This window comes from Tamandua tetradactyla, chromosome 4 (genome assembly GCF_023851605.1).
Source record: "Tamandua tetradactyla isolate mTamTet1 chromosome 4, mTamTet1.pri, whole genome shotgun sequence".
In the NCBI taxonomy this organism is placed as follows: Eukaryota; Metazoa; Chordata; class Mammalia; order Pilosa; family Myrmecophagidae; genus Tamandua; species Tamandua tetradactyla.
In genome coordinates, this window is record NC_135330.1 from 157,287,853 (window position 1) to 157,301,584 (window position 13,732).

The window sequence follows — 13,732 nt, forward strand, 5'->3', positions numbered from 1 at the left end:
TTCAACTTAAAATTATTCAGTTTTATCTCTTATTTGATTTTGAAATTCATGTAAATTTAATCATCTTATTTGCAATTATCTGTGACTTATTTGATTTTTGGTCAATGTTATGCTTTGTGGATTCATTTGATTAGAGGTGTAAAGCTGGTATTTATTAATTTTCATTGTAATATTGTAAATATTTTAATTTTAGTAACTGTCAACATTGGATTGTGTTCCCTTCTCTTTTGCTTTATATTGATGAGATATAAATATTCATATACATGTTTCATATTGCACAGATGTCAGAGACTGTCTAGAGTGTGTGCCAATGAATTTAATTTCATCATAGGTAAGTACATTTTCAACATTACTGAGTAATGCCACAATGTTAAAATATCAACTACATATCTCTTTCTTTTTATATAACATATAAACTTTTTGCCAAATGTTTGGTGTGAAATGCTAACTTATTGTGGGACTGCATAATGAAAACTTTTCCGTATGTATTGCATAGCTATGGAAAAGTACACAAATCAAAGAAAATACCTAAAATTAATTCTAACAAAGTGAACACATCCAGCAAACCAGTACTGCCCAGCTCTGTTTACTTTTTATTTCTTTTCTCTCTTTTTTTTTTTTTTTTTTACCTTTCTCTCCAGAGAATTTTATATGGCTTCAGTGATTTTTCTTTCTTTTACTTCAATTACAACATAGGTTACGGACTTCTTAATAGATTCTACTCAAGGATATTCCAATTCTCACGTTTTTCTTCTAAGTTTTCTCACCTTATTTAACAAGGATCTCATAGTTAACATTCTTGGGTCTACTCTTCATTTTTCCCTTGAGATATTACGTAGGAATATCTATTATTTTTATAATGTAGATTGCTCCACTACACAAAATGTGTATTGCCATGATTCCATTTTGCAAAGGGTGATATCTTCTTATTAGGTCCAAACGTTTCATTCAGAAACAGTATCTTCGGAACACCTTAGTGGGCTTTAATTTGTCTAATTGATCCATTATTCTAAACAGTTTATCCATACTTATAATTATTCTCTGAAAAGGATTCTTTCTGGTCTATACATTACTCCTGTAATCTCACTAAGAATGTTTGATCTAAAACAATGCAATATTTGACACGTGGAACATTCCATGGCATTGTTCAATACGGTCTCACATCCAAGATTCCAATTATTCTAATAGCCTGGTTATGAGGAAGAAATTTCCACTGTAGTCTAGAAATAATGAAACACTTGGTCTGAGGGTTCAATTTCAGTAACAATGTTAAGGAGCAAAGGTAGATAACTTCAGACTGTCAGTGCATACTGAAAAATAAAGTAGGAGAATGTGACAAAGAATAACTAGACATGGTATGAAAGGGGATTTGAGAGAACTGAGATTATATATGTCAAGAAAGGTGCTATTATTTGATTCTACTAATGGTCCCAATTCTCTTTTTAGCTATGTCTTTGCCATATTACTTTGCAGGCCATCTAACTAAAGAGAAGCAGTTGTTGAATCTGAGGAATCTCAACAGACATTTGACTTAGCTGGGCCACTATTACCTCAGCATACTTGATATAAACAGAGGTTTTTGCTTCCACTTTGGAAGATATGTTTCTGCCAGAGGAAATGTCTGAATCCCCTCCTAGAGGATGAAAGACGTAAGGTAAAACGATCTTATTCCTCAATTTGACAGCAAACCAATTGGCTTCCTGATTTAGGAGTGAGCTAAACTTAGAATGAGACCTATCCATCTAACCATAAACTTTCTGATCTCCACACCTGAGGATGAAATAATATTTATTTTCTAAGCCACTGAAATTTGAGGTGGTTTGCTATGCAGCAAAATTGAAGCAATAGATTCTGATTCAGATATCTAATATTAAAAGTAGAGGGTCTGCCATAACAATAACGAGTAAAATATTGGTTAGTAAAGTCTTGCAAAATGACCATAACCCTACCATGGATCCTGGAAAACTAGTGACCTATGCTATGTAGTGGTGAGATATTCAGTAATAATTTGCTACAATTTAGAATTGGATGAAGAACTCTGCAGACTAAAAGTTGGAAGCTGCAGATGGCCTTCTAAATTGCATATTATTGAATACTATAAGAAAGAGACATTCAAAAAATGGGGAGAGGGTATAGTTTACAAGAGGGGCTAGAACTGGCTATGCTAGAAAATAAAATTGTTTCTTACTCTGACCTAGTATAATTCTATTAAATAAGGTGCAACTTCAGAATATAGAACTCAAAACCATAGAGTTGTGAACTTCTCTGATAAGGCCCTTTAAAGAATTAAGGCAATGCTTCTTGAACACATTTAGCCCTCTCAAAAGTGTTTCTAGGAAGTCTAATGGCATACTCCACTAAAGACTGGTCTCAACATGGTAGGAAATAACTCCAGAGAGGAAGGCACAGCAAGAAAGTAATTATGAATGTGGCTATAATAATAGAGAATGGATTACAGTCAGTGAATTATAAAGCTTGCAAAGTTTTTAAGGAAACAAGAATGAAAGAAGTTCCTACAGCCTGAACTAAAAAGGACTGAGTCTGCTCATGTTTTTCAGCAGGAGATTCTGTGCTCCCGAGGTTTTCCTAGAAGCAAGCTGAGAACATTTTGCAATGTTTTCTAATGCCTTTTTTAGAAGTTCCCAAGAAGGTGAGTGGAAAAGGAGGGTATGCAAGATGGTGATGTCAAGAGACATGGAGGAGAATGGACTGAGAAGTCACTTCTATGGAAAAGAATTGAAGTCAATTCAGGATATTTTGTACTCTCAGATTTGGCAACCCAGACCCACTTACCCAATGGGATTTGAAAACTGCTGCGGACCAGCTAACTTTTCTGCAGTTCCCCTTTATAGATTTGGAATGGAGGTGTTCTTTGTGGTTATCCTGGCCTTCTCTAACCATTGTTTCTTTTGGGTGTGTGGTGGCATCTTTGTAGTTCATAAGTTCACAGACAACACAAGCCCCGTTTTTCACTCATATTGATTTTGAGATCCTAGACTTTGTGCTCGATATTATTAGATGACACTTTTGCTGGTCTTGATTGTGAGTGAGTATATTTTATATGTAAAAGGGATATAAATAATAGTAGGAGAGGGAGATTATTTTCTTTAATGGTCGCAATTCTTCACTTCTCTCAATATTCATATGCTTTGATGTGAAGTACTGCAGATAAACTTACTAAAAGGGTTGAGTCTATTTCCCCATTCCTTGGTTCTGGGTTTGCCCATTTGACTTGCTTTGGCCATAGGATGTTTGCTGTACATGAAACACATGCAGGAGCTTTCACTTCTATCTTTCAACATCTGTTGCCACCATGACAGCATGCTTAAACTAGCTTCCTAGAAAATGGGAGACATAAAGCCTAGTCATCCTCACAACACCAGCTGAATTTAGACCATCAAAAATTATGAGTGAGTCTAGCCAAGAAGTAAAGAACTCTTTGGTTGAGGAGTTGAGCCCAGTTTAGTTCAGAACTCTATAGATTCATGAGCTAAATAAGTTCACCCTTAGAGAATGCCTTCATGAAGATATGGATATGAATAATTGTTTAGGCAATCAAGGAGAATACTTGTGATAAAAGAAAGGGTGTCATAAGAAAAGAACATGATATTTCTGAGGAGAACAAAGGAAGTTGATATATTTAAATCCAAATGACTAAAGATAACCAGTAAAACAATGGATTAGTAAAACAGGCAGGAGCTAACTCAGGTGGGGCTTTGCAAACAAGGGTAAAGTGTTTATTTCTTCTAACTGTAATGGGAAAGATTTGGAGCATTTTAAGTAGAGCTTAATAGGATTTAAGTTTTAAAATTTAGCTTTCTCCGCTTTTCTGTGAGGAGCAGATTTCATGGAAGCAAGGATGGAAGGAGAGAAACTAGTGATAAACCAGAAATGATATATTCATATATGAATGCAAATATATAATTACAATATGATATAATATTTAATAGTAATATATATGGAATAATGTGGTAATAATTGAATATGTGCATAGGGCATTTCCATGAATAGGCAATGTCTTTAAAAGAGTTTGAAGATAGGAGATAATAATTAACTGAGAAATGAAGGACTGTTAAGGTTATTGGAAATGAGATATACGTGTGAAAATCAAGAGACGTGGGAGAACATGGTGACTTAAAGGAGTAGTGTAAATTCCCAGAGCATAGATGAGGAATGGGAGGATAAGTAAAATGTGAAGATGTTGAGATAAGATTATAAAAAAATTATAAAAAGCCTTATCTAATATGCCATATATATATTTTTTTAACATTAGTGGGTAGCTATGGAACAATTTTATTAGAAGAGTGACAAAATGAAACTTTTGCTTTAGAATGATCTCTCTGCTATGCAACAAATGGATTAGAAAGGAGGACTTGTAATCATAAAAAATTAAAGCAGCTTTTGAAGGAATTGAGATGAAAATATGGTAATATCACAGCACTCATGCTGTTTAAAATTATTAATGAAACCAGACATGAAAAACAATCTTATAAGAATTGTGGGAGTTATATAAAGGTTGTATAATAAGCTAAAGATTCATCTCTTGTAGCTGGGAGAAAAAGATACACCTTACTTTTGATGCATACAGTAATAGACATTCATTTATTCAAATGCATTCAGTTTACTACAAGAAAAAATAAAAATCTGCCATTAAATTATTAGAAGGTTGAATAACATATTTCCTTATATTGCACAGTAAAATCATTATATATTATCTTATACCTGAATAAATTATACAAACACATTATTTAGATTTATGGAGCTTCCCTGCATCAAAAGTAAAAACTAAATTTCTCAAAAGCAATGGTCTTGGAAAAACTGTATTTTGCAAAGGGGTTGCTTTCCTTTTATATCTTACTGTGCTATATGAGTCTTCCCGCCTAAGTGCATGCCTGTTGTAGAATGCATGCTTAATGTGCCTAATAATTTTCTTATCAAATTGGACATACTATGAGATTATTTTCCTTCTCAATGTATTTTATACAATCCAGTTTTACTTCACCGAACCAGCTGCTAGGAATTGACATGTTAAAATAAATGTATTATCTACTGAACTAAACTCTTGAGTGTTAAATGAATCATATCTGAAAATCTTCAGCATCATCTACAATACTGAATACTTCTTCTGTAATGAACACCCTTGGTAATGACAAAAAGTATCTGTGCATGAAATAAACTATGTGGAACTTGTAAGGAATTGAAAAGAAGGAACAAATCTAAGTCATCCTTATTTTTCCTATTGTTTCATTAGACTAGAATAGTACAGTCCATAAATTCTAAATTTTGGAAATGCTTGATATTCTATCTTCCTGGGAATGGGCTGAAGGCTTAACCATTTGAAAAGCTGTATCATTATGGACTGATAAGATGTTGAATAATTGAAGGTACAAAGTAAGAGAAGAAAACCAGGTGAAGAGAAGCTTTATAAGTTCTTCAAGTTAAATACTCCGTGAGATTGTCTTCAGGATTGTGGAAAGGAAAGCATATCTCAGAAGATAAAGTAAAATGAAGTCTATGTAAAATAGCAGCTTTTGTATTATAGTTCATTTATATTCTTTATCTGGGAACAATATTTGGAATAAAAATATATAATAAATATAAATATAAATGTTATGAAGGCTTTGATTTTTCTGGATCTTATCCAAATCCAGAATCTCAAGAAGCACAGTCTTAAGTTCCTGAATGATTACTTATCTTTCTTTACTTATAAATATTTCAAAGAATTTATTGCTCATACATCTATCTATCCTGTATCTGTGTGCCTTGGGCAAACTTCAATAGAATATGCAACATTGGCTATTTTTGTGATTGGACAATGTATATATTTCTAACTTTTCTGTCGAATGCATAGAAACTGACTTGCATCTTCATTCATACTGTTAATTATATGGTCAAAAAATACTAAGGTATTGATCTTATGTGGCTTTTTAAATTTTGTTCAATGTTGATATTAAATTAGAATAAAATTACCATGCTCCTCACCACAGAATGCAGTCATTTGATCTTAGTTTCCTTTGAAGTAGTCACTGATTCTGGTAGTGATATTCAATTTGAAATTATGTATATGAATGTATAAGGTTACTAACATGAATGAAATTTCCATGTATTTGCCTGTAAATATTGCCATTATAAAATGCCGTCACTGGGGCAGTGCAATGGTGGTGCAGTGGCAGAATTCTCGCCTGCCATGCTGGAGACCAGGGTTCGATTCCCATAGCCTGTCCATGTAAAAAAAAAAAAAAAATGCCGCCACTGTTCAAAGCCTCTCCTCCTGCTCTTCCCTGGCTGTTGTGCAGTTTTTCTTTGACCTTCAGAGTTCCAGAACAGTTGATTGACACAGTTCCTTCTTGTTTACTAGTTGTTCTGATGGAAGGACTGAGTCCTACAGTTCCTTACTCATGCAGTCCTTCTCATTGGCTTTCTTTCTTGATGTCAGTTCTCCTAATAGATTTGTTTTATTTTTATTTTCAAATCATGTACCATATGGATATCTGTAGTGAATATCCTCAGACCATATAAATCTCTTTTCACCTTTTAAGAATGTTTCTGACTATTTCTAACGATTGCACAGGAGAACTTTAGAGATAAAACTTATCTCCTGGGTCAGGTTTTGAAGTCTCCAACCATCACGATGACCTACATTACTGGAGGCTTTTCTGCCTTTCTGTTCCTAAAATTATTCCTACATGTAATTTTTAATCCAGTTAATCACTCTGCTTCTGAAAACACAGTTTTCCCATGGCTTTTGAAATACCACAATTTTTTGGTTTTTCTATATTCCTTGCCACTCTTTTTGGTCTGCTTTGCTGACTCTTATTTTTCAACCTTACCCCACACAATGGTGTGCCCCAGGATTCTGTCGCCTCATCTCTTTTATTCTTTTTATCTGAACGCACTCTGTAGTAATTTCAGCCACACGATTATTATATGTAGATGATTCCAAAATTTATTTCTCTGGCCTAGATCTCTCCCACTATTCAATACTTATTTGTGGAATAGATAGCTGTCATATTTTTGCATGCCCAAAGCAAACTCTTCACCTCCTTCTTGAAAACTTGCTCTTTGCATATCAATTAATGGAAACTTCATCTGTACAATTTGATCCTACAGAGATTCTTAGTTCTCCTCGATTCCTCTTTATCTCCCACCCTAAATACAGTCCATGAGCAAATGTTGTCAGTTTCATTTTCATAAAATACATTGAATATTATTATAGTTTTATGAAATCCACTGCCACCATTCTTACTCAAGCCAATATAATAGGCAGAATTCTAAGATAGCTTCACAGAATTCCCCTTTCCTGTTGGACATATCCTGTATAATCACTTTCCTTTGAGTGTAGACAGGACCTTTGAATATGACGGGATTGTTACCCCCATAATTATATGATGCTATATGTCAAAGAGGATTTTGCAGATATGATTAAGGTCCCTATTTTGTTGATTTTAAATTCATCAAAAGGAGATTATATTGAGTAGTCCTGACCGAATCATATATATTGTTCCAAGAGATAAGAAGGAGCCCCGATGCTCTTCTGGTGTTCTTGAAGAAGTTAGCTGTCATGTTTTAAGAGGAGGAAGACACATGGCAAAGACCTGATGGTGGTTTACAAGAGCTGAATGCAGTCCTCATCTGGCAGCTAGTAAGAAAACAAGATTTCAGTTATAAAGTGGCAAGGAGCTGAATTCTGTGAGCAACTAGAGCGTTTGTAAGAGGTCCCTGCACCTTGTAGGAGACACTAGTCCTAGACAACACTTTGATTTCATCTTAGTGAGACTCTGAGTAGTGTACTCAGCTAATCTGTACCCAGACTCCTGACACATGGAAAATATGAGGAAAATGTGTTTTAAGCTGACCTGAGTTTGTAATAATTTCTTATGCAGAAATAGAAAACTAATTCAACATCATCATCTCTTGCCTGGACTATAACAATAGCTTCCTGACTGGTCTCCTTACTATTGTGTTGCCTACCCACTGTCTATTCTCCTAAGAAGGCAGAAGAAAGCTTTTAAAATTCACTTGCGGGCAGTGCACCAGTGGCTCTGTGGCAGAATTCTCACCTCCTGTGCTGGAAACCCAGGTTTGTTTCCCAGAGCCTGCCCATGTCAAAAAAATAAATTAAAAATTCACTTGAAACCCTTTAGTCCTCTGCTGAAAAGGAGAGTGACATCCAGTGGCTTCTATTTTTAGTCATTGTAAAATCCACATTCTTAACGGTATTATAAAATACCTTACTTGTACCCTAGAAAATTTATCCCTCACAATCCTCCTTGCTCATGCTGCTCTAATCATGTCTGTTATTTTTAATACTTTAAGCTAGTTCCTATACACCTTCCTCTGATTGGATTTTCCTTAAAAATATGCACGTCTAATTTTATCAATAAGACTTCATGAACAACCTATATAAAATGGCCAAACTCCTATACTCTAGGTATTTAACATATGGCACTCTGCTATATACTTATGCATAACATGCATTCCTAACCTGCATCATATTTTCTTATTTATTTATTGTCTACCACAACTGAGACAATATAAGCCCCATACAAGGGAAGTTTTTTTTTTTGTTTTTTTTTTTTTTTTAATGATTTCTCAATCACCAATACCTAGAAAAATGCCTGGACAATAACTGTAACTCCATAAATAATTTTCAAATGAATATGTGATGAAAGAATGGGCATTTTGTCAGTGTCTTTATTTCTTTTATTTTTCCTCTGTATTATTTTGGGAGTCTAGTTCTATTTCAGTCTCTGGTCTGTGTCGCTGTCCATGATGATCATGAATATTCAGAAGATGGCTCTTTGTCTGTATCTCTGATGTAAACGTCTCTTCTCTCAGGTCCTCAATACATGGGGCAGAACCACATTTTCTGGTGTTCTGCTGTTTGGTTTACATAGTTTCTTTCTTTGTTTGTTTATTTGTCTATTTATTTAAATTTACCAGAATGCTTACTCCAGGATCACGTATTACTTTTGACCCTAAGTTTGATGTTTTTGTTTTTCCTTGGGCTTTATAGAATAACATTTCTTCTGTCTGTTGTTCATCCATCTCTCTGACCCTCTCTTTCTCTCTGCTTCCCCTGCTCCCTTTCTGTTCTACTTAGAAGAGTACTCCAAGCCTCAGATAAGACTGCAGTTACATCATTGCTACCATTTCTTTCTTACTGCTTCAAAATTCTTCAAATTTTTAGTTTTACAAGTGGTATCCATTTACTGATAGCTAGTTAAATGTATCCAATTGGGGATTTTTTTTTGGTCACTTGAATCAGGGCCATGTTATTCCTTTCGTGGGCCCCTTTCTCCATTAAAATATTGAAATTTTGTTTTAAGATCATGTTGGCATAAAGATGGATATATGAATATATTTTTCTTCAGGCTAAAAGTCATTTTATTTTCCTTCATATTTTAAAAGAAATTAAAGCATTTTTGTGGACCCCTAAAATATTGTGGACCCTATAAACTTTGCCTACTAAGTCTAACAGATAAGTCATCCACATCATAATTGTATTCTAAGTAGGAAAAATATGACGACCTTCTGATAAAATATTTTCTATAATGCTTTTATAAATGCGAAAACACGTGCATAGTTTAAACCCATTATTTACTACTTGAGTAAATTGTAATTGATTTGAGAAAATTCGATGAAATATTTCAGGAGGAGACAGCTAGAATTATATGCTCAGAAAAAAATAATATGTATGCACTCACCAATTTTTAGATAATACTTTATTAACTTGCTTCTTTCTGTGACTTCAAAATAAGTTTTGTTTTTAATGTTATATTTATCTCTATTGCATGAATTGTAAGTACATTTTGTGAGTCTGTTGAAAAAAATGCAAAGCAACACACTAATTGTGCCATGCAATGTGTCAATATCATTGCTAAACTTTTACATAATTTTTCCACTGTAGCATGCTTCAGTCACTTTCACAATTCAACCATCTGACTTGCTAGAAATCTGAGAAGACATCTTTCACTCTCATATCCCCCAGTTTCTATACATTCTTCATTAGACATTACTTATTCTACTGCCAACATTACCCTCAAATCCTCAGCTCCATTACTGCTTCCACCGCTTGGTGAAACAGTCTGAACTATTCTTGCGTCCCATCACATGTGCCCTTCAAGATGCTCTTAAATTTTCATGTGGAGTGACATTCCTAAAGCAAATTTCATTATCTTATTCCCTGTGTAAATTGTTTCAATTCCTCCATATTTTTCTCGAGCTAAACTTGCACTAAGCCTACCTGATATAACCCCTACCTCTCCAGCATTATCATTCATCATTCCCATACTTATGTTCTATTTTATGCTCAGTCATGTCTACTCAGTAACTAGCCCCAGGAGTGAAATATGCATGTCTGCACAGCCACAGCTTTTGTTCATGTAGTCTCCTCTTCCTGGAACACTGTTCCTTTACTTCTTCATACAGGTAACCCCGAATATCTTTTTTATTTTTAGCATAAACTTCCTATATTAGATATAAATTGCATGAAGCTGCCAAACTTGGCTTAAATTTCCCTTTTGGGTATTGTACAGGTTTGAAAGGATTTATGTACACCCTAGCAAAGCCATATTTTAATCCTAATCAATCTTGTGGGAGCAACCATTTCTTCTAATCCATATTCAGTACTATGGGTTAGAAACTTGATTTTAGGTTATCTCCACGGAGATGTGACTCCACCCATTCCAGGTGGTCTTTATTACTTTACTGGAATCCTTTAAAAGAGGAAGCATTTTGAAGAAAGCTTCAGAATGATGAGCGAACCACAGAGTCTACCAGCCAGCTATCTTTGGAAATGAAAAAAGAGAACACCCCTGGGAGAGCTTCATGAAGCAAGAGGCCTGGAGAGGAAGTTAGTAGATGTCGCCAGGTTCACCATGTGTGTTTCCAGTTGAGAGAGAAACCCTGAACTTCATCGACCTTTCTTGAGTGAAGGTAACCTCTTGCTGGTGCCTTAATTTGAACATTTTTATAGACTTGTTTTAATTGGGAAATTTTCTCAGCCTCTGAAGTGTAAATTAGCAACTTATTAAATTCCCCTCTTTAAAAGTCATTCTAGTTCTGATATATAGCATCATGGCAGCTAGCAAACTAGAACAGGCATTTTCATTGTACTTTTACTGTCTTTATGATAGGCTTTATTGCATAAATAGTCTCTTGTTTATTTAATTATAAATCACTCATTAAACAGATTAAACTATCTACTCAATCATTTATCAACTATATCACAATGCCTGGCCCATAGGAGGTGTTACCTCTATGTCACTCACAGCTCTATCTTATATTTATCACTTATCACTCTATCTTTAAATATATATGTAAAGTATGAATAGATGCTTTATGTATGTCTTATGCATTATATGTAAACTTATATAAACTGAATAGATTTCAGTGAAATATTCCTAAAGAAGAGTGCATTTAAAAATAAGTAGAAATCTTGTTGTATAGAAAAATAAAATTTACCTTACAAGAATTATATTTATATAATGATTTTACAGCTTAAAAAGTTATTCCCATGATTCAAATATTGTTATGTAGATAATATGACTTGTTATTATAAAGTTAATATTTGAGATGAAAATGTAAAATAAATATTGTATTTCTTCAATAATGCTATACTTACGATTATAACTAAATTTATTCTACCATTTATTTTTATCTGCTACTTAAAAGCACATTTTTATGTATACGTAAAATGAATATCTACCCCTAAAGAAGACTTTATTTATTCCCAAATTATTACTTCCCTTACACTCACTTGCAGGTGTCAAAGGCAATCTATTTCTTTATATTAAAAGAGTAGTGATAAAATTCAAGTTATTATAAAATCATAAAAATCCCAAGACATATGCTTAAAATAATTTCCAATCTATTCTTAGTATTTCTGAAGTTAGACAATTTTAAAGAATTAATTTCTTGTTTGAGTTATTGGCTATATATTGATCATGATATAAAGAGTTTTACTACTAGGCATACAATTTCATTGATGTCTTAATTTTCTTTCTTTTTTTAAAAAAAAAATTACATTTGTCGTTAAGCCCATCCTTGTACAACAAAGAGAAGGTTTGTGGCACAATATATAGTAATCAACTTTTTGATTGTATAATTAGATGCTATAAATCCACTTTACTTCTGATATTAAAAATAAAAAAGTTTAGTATACCACAAATTTAGTTTTCCTGCACAGTTATTCCTAGTAACATTTGCTACATACTATAGGGTGAACGAAGTCATGAAATTTGTATAATGTTATGACAGAATGATAGATATAATGATTAGGAAAATGAATACTTTGTATATCTGAAAGTTATTACCTTGAACCATATTTAAACTTAAAAGCAGCAAGAATGACAGCAGTTTTGTCTGCCTATTGTGATTTCAAATTTTTGTAGTTCAAAGAGAGATCCCCTTTTCCCAAAAAGGAGAAATACAACCTCATCTAACCACAATTTTCCAGGTGAGTTTACTTTCTTTTCTGGGACAACCACAAACACACCTCCATATTCTGCAACCAAAAATTAAACAGGAACAATACCTTTAATATTTGTATATGAAAAAATATAGAGGAAAGAGAAGGAAGAAAAAATAAATTGGTTGATAAATACACAAATATAAACATCAAAGGTAAGGAAGAAGTCTAAAGTTGTTGTACAACTTTTTTTTTTTATTCTGTATGGTAGGGGTCACACTTCATTCTTTTTCCAGGCCAGCATCCCATTATTCAACCTTTTGTTGAATTTTTATTTGCTTGGTTTTTTGTTGTTTGTTTGTGAAATTGAACCCAGGTCTCCTGTATGGCAGATGAGAACTCTACCACTGAACTACCCTAGTACTCCCCTATAATAGGTTTCAAGCCTATTTTGATAATAGATTTTAAACTACTGTTTCAGTTTGCTAGCTGCGGGAATGCAACACACCAGAGACGGATTGGCTTTTAATAAAAGGGGATTTATTTTGTTGGTTCTTCAGAGGAAAGGCAGCTAACTTTCCACTGAGGTTCTTTCTTACGTGGAAGGCACAGGATGGTCTCTGCTGGTCTTCTCTCCAGGCCCCTGGGTTCCAACAACTTTCCCCGGGGTGACTTCTTTCTGCATCTCCAAAGGCCTGGGCTGATCTGCAAGTGCTGAGATGAGGAATGCCGAGCTGCTTAGCTGTGCTACATTGCATTCTCTCATTTAAGCACCAGCCAATTAAGTCAAATGTCACTCATTGCAGCAGACACGCCTCCTAGCCGACTGCAGATGTAATTGGCAACAGATGAGGTTCACATGTACTGTTGGCTTATGTCCGCAGCAACAAGATTAGGTATTCTCACCTGGCCAAGTTGACAAATGAATCTAACTAACACGACTACTATCAAAATTGTGATAAACTAAATGTGGGACATAACAATTAGTTGCCTTTAAATAAATTAGGAATTACCAATTCTTATCCTCATTATGCATTGTGTTGAGACAAACATTTATGAAATAGCTGAATGGGATGTCTAAATTTAAATCCCTTATTACAGATACAAATGAATGCCAGAGACCTGGGTTCGATTCCCAGAGCCTTCCCATGTCAAAAAAAAAAAAAAAAAAAAAGTCAGAGTAAAGATTACAAATGAAGCTTCAACATTTTGATCTAATGTAGTGCAGAAAATTGTATCTCTTTTGTATGCATCTCATTATTAGTCAACACACAACTATGAAGAGTTGGTTGTATTTTCATAAATAAGCAGAAATATTTT

At 34.0% G+C, this 13,732-nt stretch overlaps 1 long non-coding RNA gene across 1 annotated transcript; it reads left to right on the forward strand.

The window, feature by feature from the left end:
* Positions 1 to 1,198: 1,198 nt before the first annotated feature.
* On the forward strand, positions 1,199 to 2,666 carry LOC143679468 (uncharacterized). The gene is made up of 3 exons (XR_013173789.1): positions 1,199 to 1,355; positions 1,447 to 1,654; positions 2,562 to 2,666. It is a non-coding gene; the product is annotated as an uncharacterized LOC143679468 (long non-coding RNA).
* Positions 2,667 to 13,732: the final 11,066 nt, after the last annotated feature.